General features: G+C 39.6%; 1 pseudogene; it reads right to left on the reverse strand.

Moving 5' to 3' along the window:
* Window positions 1–317, reverse strand: part of LOC109395462 (60S ribosomal protein L17 pseudogene) — a 586-nt pseudogene extending 269 nt beyond the window's left edge.
* Between the last annotated feature and the right edge of the window lie 12,191 nt (window positions 318–12,508).

The raw sequence follows: 12,508 nt of genomic DNA on the forward strand, positions 1-12,508 counted from the left end.
GCATTACTCTCTGCATTTTTAAGCATGTGCAGTAAAAATTCTGCACTCTTTTTGGGCCATCGACCCTGCGTCCAACCCCACTGTTTGGCCTGGGCACACCTCCCACCGCCACCATTGTAACGACAGAAGGGCACACATTGTTTTTGTAATGTGACATCCTTTAGATACTTGGTGGCTTTTCGGATATGCATACCCTTGATGGCCTGGGCAGTTTCACGAGTGTTCTTAAAATGAACCCGTAGATTCGACCCTCTCGATTTACATGATTTTGTGGGGTTCTCTGGATCAAGAGAATAGCAAACCATTTTGAGAGGTCACCTCAGGTCGCTTTCGGGAAAAGCTAAAACTCTTTAGTTATGGCTACAAGAGCTCTATTCAGGCTCAAATCTCTTCAGGAAAAGTCATTTGTATTTGCGAGTCTGAAACTGCCTGCCAAGTGCTTTTTCTTTATCAAAACCCTTGTTAGAAATGTTAGAGCTGTAGAGTTTATTAGGAGTGGAACCATGTCCACAGCATAAATTGTGTCTGCACACTTTCGTCTACTAGAAGACTGAGTAAGCACTGTTGTCTGTGTGTTAGGTGCTTGTTTCACTCCCAGATTGTAAGCCTGACAACGCAGACTGTTTCATAAGTTTATCATTGTATTCCAGGCACGAAGCTTGATGTCTGGCATATAGTAGCTACTCAACAATTAGCCTGTCATACTAGGAAGTTTGACATTTCTGTTGTAAGTGATAACTATTCATTTCAATATCGCTGCTTAATTTTATTAATATTTAATATACTGTGTACCAAAGGAGTTCTATAAATCATTTAAGGCAACAATGCTATTTTCAAGAGAATTACATAAAAACCAAAACTTCTGTTCCTTCTGTATTTATTCATTTCACACATGTCTTCTCTCCCTGGCTTACATGGAAATCTGTCCATTAAAAAACTACAGAAATCCCAGTGGGAGATTCTGCACCGACATCCAAGATTTTTAGAATCTAATGAAAAATAGATAAAACTGAATCTTAAATAATACAACCTAAACAACTACTCTAACTAAAGCACACATTTAAAAAGAAGTTTGCATTACACATTTGCAACAGGGGCCCGTGAAGCTCAGCCCTGGCCTGGGGTCATTTTTGCTGAAAGGCAGATCAGCCATGAAAACGCTGCCAGAGATTTCTCCCATGTTTAAATGAACCTGAAAGGAGACCCAATGAATAGGCACAGCAACACCACTCACTCTCCTGATGCCCCCTGCCTCTTACTCTTCATCTTTGTCTCTTCCACCAATCACCCCAAAGTTTCTCCACCTCTCTTCCTAAGCGCCCCCAAAATCTCTTCTCCCAGCTCACACATGCCTTGTTTTTCTTCAAAGCCCTTGCAACTTTTCGCCCACCTTGATTCTGTTTTGCTTTCCCACAAAGCATTTCCCATTCTTGTCATAGCAAGTCCCACTCTCACGTTCCCAGTTTTGTGTTTATATCTCCACTGCAGTAATTGGACCCAACCAAAACCCAGGACTAGGCTGCAAGGCTCAGCATGCACCTGGTCAGCTGCAAATACAAAGGGCCAGGAGTTCTGAGGCCAAAGCGGGTTCACTTCTTTGTGCAGAGAAGAGGTAAAGAGGTAAACAGTTGTCCAGTGAAATGTTTTCCTTTATCCCTATGACATAAACAGAGTTGCTTTACTTATTAAAATTGCTCCAATATCTATAGCTAAAGGAAAGAAAAAATCTAAAAGTACCTTTTCTTTTTAATATTGTCACTCCTTAAAATAATGCCCCTCAAGTAAGACATACAGGGACTGGAATCCAGAAACCAAAATTGGGATTAGATCAAATGAACATAGAGGGTAGGGGAGTTCTGGGTCTGGAACAGGAAAGACAAGGAAAAGAAAAGAGGTGGCTAAAACTAAGACTCTGATTCCAGGGAGACCCAGGTACAAATCCTACACTCAGAACTTAAAACACTGGACTTTTGGCAGGTTATTTCATCCTTCCAAAGCTCTGTTTCCTTGCTGGAAAAAACAGTAAGACTGATCTTAAACTGTTAAAGGCATAAAAAAGAAAACGGCACAGAATTCAGTACAAAATAAATGTTCCTTAAGTGTTAATTATTATGATGATAATTTTATTACTATTAAACCTCAACTCCAGGCCTCTTTGTTTCCAGCAGTTTTGCAGAAATTAAACTCACAGAGTGTTTCACATTTTTTTGTGGGACCCTCAGGTTTTATTCTAAGATTCTTTATTTTTCACATTGTTTAATACGTAGCTATCATAGATAGCTACAATACATTCACGGGTTTTTCAATAACCCTTAAAATACCTTAGAGAATTTCGAGTTGCATGTAGGATGGGATGTCACAGATGAAGTTTCTGTTATATGAACACACACACACACACACACACACACACACACACACAGATACAGGTATGTGTGTCTAAGTGTCTGTGTGTATTTTTAACCTTACCTTGCATTCTTATTGTAAGTGGCCAACTCTCTGCCACTTCTCTTATAGTGTCAGCAGGATAGGCAGGCCTGGCTGAGGGCTTTTCTGAGTGTGTGCTGAAGGTTTTCAGATACATTTTCCCACTTATAAAGCCATAATGCAATAATAAGCTAGAAGGCTGCCCCAGGCAGCCTAGGGCAGCCTTATGAAATTGCTATGATTTGTTCCTGAGATACAGTATAAATTCCAGGGTAATCTTTCCCAAATTTTAATAAGGGTAAAAGGAAGACTTAATTAAAGAGTTCTTTGTGGCTTTTTTTTTTTTTTAAACCACTGCCATCAGCAAGCACTTCTTCATGGTGTCTTATCGCTATCGTGCAGGCACAGGCACGTTTTTATCGCGTGTGGCAGGGGCTGAGTTGCAGGGACACATAAAAATAACTGCGATGCACTTATTTTAAGGAGATTACACTGCTGGCTCCCCTTTTAGGCATCTAACCCCACATGGAGCTCCCTCTGTGCTTTATACGGAAGATGCTGTTTTCCTGCCTCTCCTCACCCCATTCTCTAAGAGTCCTCACCACTGCATTTCAAGTACAGCCCTCTTTCTAGGGCATACATTGTGTTAACTGGGGTTGGAGTTATAAAATAGCCTATTTTCGTTTCAAAAATTCAAATGAGGACTAAAGAGAATTTGAGAGAGTTTAGCTTCTGCTGTGATTTTTCCAGCCACTTACCTACTGGCTGCAACCAATATAAAAGCTGAAGAACTTGAATGTTTAATGGTGAGAAATTGGTTTTAAAAATCAGGGTACCTCCAAATGCAGAAATGCTTGCCATGCAATTTTGAAGAAAAAAAAAAGATTTTGGAGAAGAATGTATATTACCATGGAAATAAGAAGTGGAAAAAAAAACAAAAAAAAAGCCTCAAAATGATTTAATTTTGCTTAAAATCCACATAAACAGAAGTTACACTCAAGTGTTAGTATTATGGGTCATTTGCACTTTCTTTTCCTTATGTGCATATTCTGTATTCTCTGCAATAAATAGGTGTTAACTGTATAGTTATAAAAATAACTCTAACATGTAAGCTATGGGCTGGTTGTAAGAGAAGATGGAGTAAAATACTCCACTGTATGTCTCCCACTGGATGCAACTATAAAGCTTGGGCAGAATACAAGAACATGTATGTGAGAACTGTACGCATGGACGGATTGGAGAAGGTGACCAGACTTTGAAGTCCCACAGAACCATTTCCCCCCTCCAATAACATCCAGCAAGGAGTCAAAGGCAACCTGAAGCCCAGAAATACACACCAGGTGTGGCCAGAACGAGCATCAGGAGAAGACCTCCCTTTTTTGTCTGTGGAGTGGAAAAGGGCCTGAGTGATTGAGGAAAATGCCCAGGGTCTTTTTTGCTGTTTTTCTCTTCTCCCCCAAAAGAATGTGAAGTGAATACACATAGCTGTACAGTCTTTGCCTCTTCCTCCTCCCATCACTTGGCCATGGACACAAGCATGGAAGTTGACGGCCCCGCCTGGAGGGAAGTCTTAGACAACAAGAAGTGTGGGTGGTATTGCAGAGAGGATGGAGATCAAGAGAGAGATCTCCAAAAGTTGGGTGTAAACCCTGAGTACGCCCCCTACCTGGGCACGACCCCTAATCAACATACAAGCACATCAGGCTTTGAGAACTGAGCACAGGGACACAAACTAGCCACGGTCACTGACCTGAGTAGCACTGAAAACACTTTCCAAAAAATTATGTTACAATCAGATCCCAGAGAAGGCAGGTCAGAAGTTGTACCCCAAACTAATCTGGACGACTGCCTACCAAAGCAATGGCGACAACAACTACAAAACCAACATTCTCATTAGATTTTGAATGAGACCCAGGGTCTAATAGAGTAATATTCAAAATGTCTATGATCCAATCCAAAACCAACAAAGAACCAGAAAAGTCTCAGCTCACAATGGAAAGATGAAACATTTAAAATATATAATTGTATGTATGCACTGTATTTTAAGTATATTCTTGATAGGCAAGACTATCTGAGAAGTCAAATTGTACCTATCTGATGATTAGAAGGGTTTTCCACAGATTAGCTTTTAGTGTTAATTACAAACCATGCTTCTCTAAAATTCACATAATTACAGTACCAGGTGCTTTGGGACACAGACCCATCACCACAGGACACCTGGCCCTGTAACCTAAGTGTCACGAGATCGGATGAGTCACAGTGGGTAGCAGGAGTCATCTTCCCTTCACCAGGTTGGCTAAGCATAACTTAATTATACACAGAAATGCCTGCAAACCATATAAATAGACCTGACTACATTCAAATTACTCTATTTCCAACTCAGCTCTCCCTTCACTGAATCCCAAAAATGTCCATGCTCACTCTACCACCATCCAACAGGAAAGAAAATGGAAGGGCCACCCTAGTATTGTGCAAATATTGCAATATCGTGTGAGCACGTGACACACCCTGCCCGGGATGGAGGGAAGGACTGTGTGCAGCGACGGGCCCTGAGGCACAAGCTCCATGAGTTCACGGTAAATCGGCCTGTCATTAGGACAAAACTTGGAGGGGCAACCATATTTAGGTAATGAGAGGCAGAAAAATTGCCACAATTCAATTCCAATTTAGGATAATTGTTTCTTTCATGTGGATTTAGAAGGCAGATTTTCTTTTTATTTATACATGAACAATTCAATGACCCTTTGCTAGGCACTGAGGTTATATAAATACACATGACTCTCAGATTCCTTTAAGAGTAGCCGTATAAACAAATACACTACAGTGTGTTCACCGGAGGGAACCCCAAGGAGAGAGCAGCTGGCTATGCTCAGGGCTGCAGGTGCTCAGGCTGAAGGGAGGCTTCCTAAGGATGGTGCCCCCCTTGAGTATTAAAGGGGCCCCACAAGTTTGCCAGATGGACAAGGAATACAGACGCTTTCCAGGCAGAGAGAGACAGGTGCAAATGAACCAAGGTGAGCCGCAACAGAGTGAAGTCAGGGGAGAACAATGAGTGTGCTGAGGCCCAATGCCAGGGTGCTCCATGGGACTTGGCTGGAAAGGAGCTCAGGGCAGAAAGAAGGGTGTGACAAGATGCGCTAGTGTTAGGACGGCAGGAGCAGCGAGCCCACGGGCAAGAGGTGCAGGGAAGACAAGCGAGCTGCCTGAGCTCAAGTGGCAGCGCTGATGTTTTCATGGCCATGTTAGCATTTGGTGATAACTGACTAGATATTGAATTTGAGGAAGAGATAGGAGTTCAAATATAAAGGCTTCAACTTCCTGTAACTGTAATAAACTCATTTTAATAGAGAAAATTTTAAGTACAAAGGAAAAGGAAGACAACGCCCATAACATGCCCCCAAGTACTCATCACTCAGCTTCAATAATGACCAGCTTTTTGTCAATCTTGTATAAACACCATTCAAATGATTGAGAAAACTTATTGTATGAACTGATACACTTTTGGCAGTATCTCAGACAACTAAGGAGAAAAGAATATCTAGTAAATAGTATGGGGCAACTAGTTAACAATTTGGGAAAATAATTAAGTGAGATTCATAGCGCAGAATATATTTAAAAGACATAGGGGGCTGGCCGAGTGGCGTGTTGGTTAGGAGTTGGCTTGAAAGTATGAGCTCTGAGCAGCAGGGCCCCGGTTTGGATCCCACATGAGGGCCATTGATGTTGCGCCCTCTACAGCTAAGATGGTGAACAACAGCTTGACCTGGAGCTGGGCTGCCCTGAGTCGCTGGCAGCCAGCGTGAGTGGCCGTCTGATGGCCGGTGACTGATCTGCCTCACCCGGGAAGAGCACAATGATCACAATACCAACATGGGCCAGTGAAACGACGTCCTCCAGAACTAGACTGAAGAACAAAAGGACAACAACTTGTCTGTTCCCCTTCCCTGATTCCCCAATGCTGTTCCCCTCCCCCTACTCCCCAATAAAATTTAAAAAAAAAAAGAAAAGAAAAAAGACATATAGGTAAAAAAATGTTTTTAAATAGTATGAAAATTAGAATAAAACATAGCTGAATATTTATCGAATTTTAAGGTTAGAAAGCTTTCTATGCATAAATTTAATAAAAAACAAATTACGAAAGATGGATAGTTTTAACCAAATAGTTTCTGGAAAGTTTTCTGGAAGTCAATAATGATGAAAAATAAATTGAGGAAATAAATGACAAACATATACACACACACACACACACACACACATATACACCGGGGGTGCCAAAAAATGTATACGCATAACTTTTATTCATCTTTTGTTATTGGTATATATTGAGTATTACAATTTTAATAGATTTTTCCTTTCTTAAAATGTATATACATTTTTGACACCCTCTGTATATAGCTCAGAGTTTATTTCTTTACATTACGAAGTGCCTTTACAAGTTAACAAGAAAAAGACAAATGCCAATAGAAGAATTAGCAAAGAACATGAACAGATAATCCTTAACAGAAAATATTAAATCACATAACCATACAGAATTAAAAAATAAATCTTGCTAATAAATTTTTAAAGAGCATGTTTAGAGTCAATGGAAGTACTAGAAATTGGCAGCTTTATATAGCAATAATGGGAATGTAAGCTGCTACAATCTTTCTGGCAATTTGACAAATAATTTCTATCAAGAGACTTACAAATGAGATGCAGTGACCCATTAATTCCATGCTTAGTAATTCTCTTAAGAAAATAATCAAAGATGTATACGAAGATATTGGCACAAGGGTGTTCAGCATAGGGCCAATTATAAAACTGAAAATGTTAACAACATTATAATATTCAATGGGCAAATATCGAAATTTATTGATTGTGGTAACTTCATGCATGCAATATGATGCAGCTATTTAAAACAATCACATTTTCAAATTCTTGAATGATATAGGGCATTGCTCACGATGTATTATACACTGTGAAAAGTATATGACCCAATTTAAATTTAGAAAAGAACAGTGTATATGTATGATTATTAGAAAGAAAGAAAGAAACAAACAAACAAACAAACAAACAAACAAACAAACAAACATATGGTTATACAGGGTAAAAAGAACAGTATTTAATACACTAACATGTTAACCATGATTACTGTCTCTTAGGGATAGAATCTGGGTAAGTTTTCATTCCATATACTTTTCTGTATTTTCTACCTTGAATATGCATTACATTTATAATCACAGAAACAATGTTATTTTTTTTATGGAAGTTCATCTGTTTATATTCTGTTCTTCAAATGATTTCACTATTGGAAAAGGAATAGACTCATTACTTCACAAATAGGAAGAACAACATCAAAACCCATAATGTGAATATTTGTTTGCCTAGGGGCAAGCTTTCCAAATGAGGAACTGCACAAATGAGCAAAGAACGTGGCAATTCAGAGCCTGGCAGGGTACTTGGATTTCATGCACAATGTTGAGACTCATACAGTTACCTCTGCAATATGGCCTTAGTGCCCAGACTCACAGAACAGTCTGTGTCTCTGGCTCATGTGTTACCATACACATGCATGGAAGGACGGCTGTCCCCTTAAGGAAGAGGAAGCCCACAGGGCTGGGCACCTTACAAATATTTTTCTAGCCTGAGATGGTCACCTCCAGAGAGAGGGAGATTATTTCTTTCTGAGGTAATGTTTTCCAGTTTTAAATAATTCTGAAAGAGAGGTCCTTCGTATTCAGGTAAAATCTGATTGCGTAAAATTTTCTGCCCTCGGTGTTGGCCCTACCCTTTCAATCCGAGAGGTGAGCATTTCTATCTAACCGCAGCGTTCTTTTCTCCATTTTGCACATCTTTAGATCCTTGAGCTTTTCCACACACAATGCAATTTCTGGAACTCTCTCCCCTACTGGCATGGTTATCTTGCCCTATATTTCACTGTCTTGAAATGTGGCACAGAGGTGTACACAGCCTTCAGATATGATTGGACCTGTACAGAGTACAGTGGCTCTGTCCTCTCCCCGGATGGGGACAGACACCAGCAGGGCAGGACAAGGTTGTTTAGCTGTTCTAGCAATTGCATTAGACACCGACTCAGGCCCTGAACATGGTCAACAAAACTAAACAAATAAAAACACAAAATCTTCCCAAGTGCTTTTCATATAAGGTTTCTGTCTTAGTCTGCTCAGGCTGCCAAAACAAAATACCACAGAGTAGGTGGCTTAACAACACAAACTTATTTTCTCACAGTCCAGGAGGCTACACGTCTAAGATCAAGGTGTCGGTCAATTTAATTTCTGGTGAGAGCTCCCTTCCTGGCTTGCAGATGGCCGCCCTCCCACTATGTCCTCAGGTGGCCTTTTCTCTCTGTGTGTGAGGCGAGAGACCCCTCTAATCTCTCTTCCTCTTCTTATAAGGACACTAATTCTATCAGACTAGGGCCCCACTCTTATGACCTCATTTAACCTTAGTCGTCTCCTTAGAGGCCCCACTTTCAAATACAGTCACACTGGGGGTCAGAGCTTCCACATATGAATGGGGAGATGACACAGTTCAGCTCTTAGCAGTTTTATAAACTCAAGAGAAACTGGTCAAAATGTTTCCACTCCTGCCCACCCATAATTAAGCCCCCCCAGAGCAACCAGAATCATCCTTTAAAAACACAAGTTGGGTCAGGTCAGTCGCTGCTCTGCTTGAAACCTCCCAAGATAATTCCTTTATGCTCAGAATAAAATGCACGCTCCTTCTGGTCACCTACCAGGTCCTGTGGAATTTGGCCTTGCTCACATCCCCAAGTGCACTTCCTCTCCATACCGGCCTCCCATCCATCCACAAGTGACAAGCATGTGCCTGACGAGAGCCCTGGCACTGCCCGTCTTTCTTCCAGAAGCTCTTGCCTACATCACTCCCAATGTCCACTCTGACCTCCACCCAATGCCACCTCCCTTCCCCGCCATCCATCTGACCAAGCCCCTCATCCTGTTGCTCATCTGTCATCTATTCTAGTCCTTGTGTCTAAAACTTCAGGAGAGGGTGTGAAAAGCACAGCTTCCAGGGAACGCAACTCCAGGAAGGCCTGTTGTTTAATGACTTATATAGCATTAGATGCTTGGCTGTTCCAATTCAGAAAGAATGAACCACCCACGCTAAACATGAGAAGCATATGTGTACCCATATAGGCAGTATTTGGAAAAACACTCATTATAATATAAGGCAAAAAAAACCCTTACATATATTTGATTCTATGGTATCACCATAACTATCCAAAAACAAAAGCACAAAGCTATACAAATAAAAGCGATAAGGTGGAAATACACAAGTCTGTGAATGATGATTGTCTTGGCTGATAGAACTAGAGTTTTCTCCCTTTTCTATATTTTCCAAATGTTCTTGAATAATCATGTGCTTTTACAACAGGAAACAAATATTTTAAAGAGATGGCATTTACTTTGTTGTCTTTCTATTTCTCTGGAAAGTACACTATTTTCTCTTACGAGCTGCCTCAGCTGCTGCTCCTGGCACATCATTTTGCATCACCCCAGCCAGCACGCAAGGTTGAGGAGATGAAGGAAACATGAGGAAACTGGGGAGGTGACACTTAGATTTGTGGGAAGTAGAATGACTAAAACAGCGGTCAATTCCTTATCGAGCTTAGTCCCTCTCCCCTTGTAAACACTAGGAAAACCGCAACAACTGCCAACATAGTGGCTATCTCTTTAAGTATTATTTACAATTTTTACAACAACAGAGAAGCTTTATGAAAACTATTCCTTTCAAAGTACAACTCAGGACACAATAACCAGCAAGATTTCTGAGCTGTCTCTAGGAGCAAGTGCTACTTGAAATTATATATACTGAATTAGGGACATTTGGGGACCATTTTGATGGGTCCTTGGGAAACAAGACAAAGGTTGTCATTGAAATGGTCAAAGAACACAAATGCATTTGATCATTGTACTTAAAATGATGTTATGACTCTGAAGGTAGCTGTTTATTGCTTTAGAACAATTGTTTTCATCTCCGTTATTTGCTCAAAGAGGTATCAACAGCAGTAGGAGCAATATGCATTGAGCTTTAGAGTGTGAGGCAGTAATGAGATTGTCTACACTCAAATCTAAATTCCATAAATCCATGACCATGTGCAACTTATTAACTCTCCAAGCCACATTTTTCGGATTTGTAAAATAGAGTGACTAGGAGGTTTGGAATGATCGCATGACACAATTAATATAAAACATTTACTCAGTGCCAGACCCATATGAAGTCTTAATAAATGTTAGTTGTTACTGTTACCATCCTTAATATCAAAAAAGAACCAATGAGGGGCTGGCCGAGTGGCTCAGTTGGTTAAGAGCTTGCTCAAGAGTTTGAGCTCTGAGCAACAGTGGTTCAAGTCCAGCCTGAGCTGAGCAGCCGTGAGCTACCAATAGGTAGCAGGATGGCTCAGCTAAAAAAAACAAAAAACAAAGGTTTCAAAAAAGTACCAATGAAACCTAGTCCTAAACTTTTAAAATCATTCCCTTGCTATGGGAGTCACAAGCTATGTGCATCTAATCCCTACTGAGAGGTGCTGCCAGGAAGCCATGTGTGTCTGCAAGAGGCCAATATGTGTTATACCATGAAGTCAGAACTTTGAATTCTAAGATGCTAACCATATTTTAAGAATGTCTTGTGCACTCAGTTTTCAATGAAGGGAAGAGCAGTTTGAACATTTGGTGATTGTTAAGGACAGAACATGGGTTTTCCAGCCCTGTGTCCTGTGGAATACAAGCTGCTACTTGTTGACAGTGTTGGAATGAAGATTCATTTTGGAAAGAATGAGATCATCTTCCTTCCAGATTCTTCAGAATTTAACATACTGGATAATAATGAGCTCAGTTCTCAGTGTGAAGCCACTAGGAATGGCACCTAGGTGACCTCCATATCTTTTCCAAGTGACCCATCTACCCTTCCTCCTTAGCGCTAATCTTTTTTCAGAATAGAGTCTAAATGGAATTTTTCTGCATTTCCAAAGATTTTAGTCTCTATGGTGTAGGAATACCAATGCTGAGAGCTCAACATAAAAACTGGTCAAGAAATGGGAACACTCCAAAGGTATCTGGCACAAGCAAATGTAGAACCACAGTTTAGCGGCATTTCCTCAAATAAGATTGCATTTCATTCTCACAGAATTAAAATCCCCATTGAAAGTGGTCTTACAATGAAAAATCACAAACCACATATGGAAACAAACGACCAGGAAGAATGCTGATAAAACATCATAAAAATTAACACCCTGATAATTCAAATTTATAGAATAAGATTACAAAAATATGTGTTTAAAATTATTAAAGAGATAAAAGAAGGAAAAAAAATCACAATAAAAAAACAAGTACAGAATACAATGACCAGGCAAATTGCAAAACAAAACAAATGGGGATTCTAGAAATAAAAAACACAGTTACTTAGATTAAGCTCAGCAGAGAAATGAAACAGCATGTTAGACATAGCTAAAGAGAGAATTATAGACTGGAAGCTAGAAATGGGAAGGAAGTATAAAAATAGAATAAAAGTTTTAGAGAGACATGGAAGACAGAATGAAATTTTTAATAGTAACAAAACAAGAGTACATAGAAAGGCTAAAAATAACATTAGAAGATAATAACTTAGAATTTTCTATAATTGATAAAAGGTATGACTGACTCCAAAGTAGAAGAAAAAAAAATCCTTATCTAGACACATTATAGTGACATTGTGGAGTCCCAAAATGAAGGTAAAATCTTAAAAATAAGATTTTTAAATAAATAAAAAGACAGTTCCATTTAAAAGTTACAATTAAAATAACAGCAGACCTCTTGCCAGTAATAATAAAGACCAGAAAACAATGAAATGTTTTTAGAATGCTAAAAACAAAGATCAATTTTTTTATATTCACCTAAAAATTCTATACTCAAAATTCCACACTCAGCTGAACAGTCTTTTAATAATTAAGATAAAATAAAGATATTTCCAGACATGTTTTAATAAAGTCTACCATCAACAGATCCTCACTGACAGAGCTCTAACTTAAGGATATACTTGGGTCAGAAGAAATTTAGCTGAGAAGTTATGAGTGGTGTGCAAGAAA

This window comes from Hipposideros armiger, unplaced genomic scaffold, assembly GCF_001890085.2.
Source record: "Hipposideros armiger isolate ML-2016 unplaced genomic scaffold, ASM189008v1 scaffold_471, whole genome shotgun sequence".
NCBI lineage: Eukaryota > Metazoa > Chordata > Mammalia > Chiroptera > Hipposideridae > Hipposideros > Hipposideros armiger.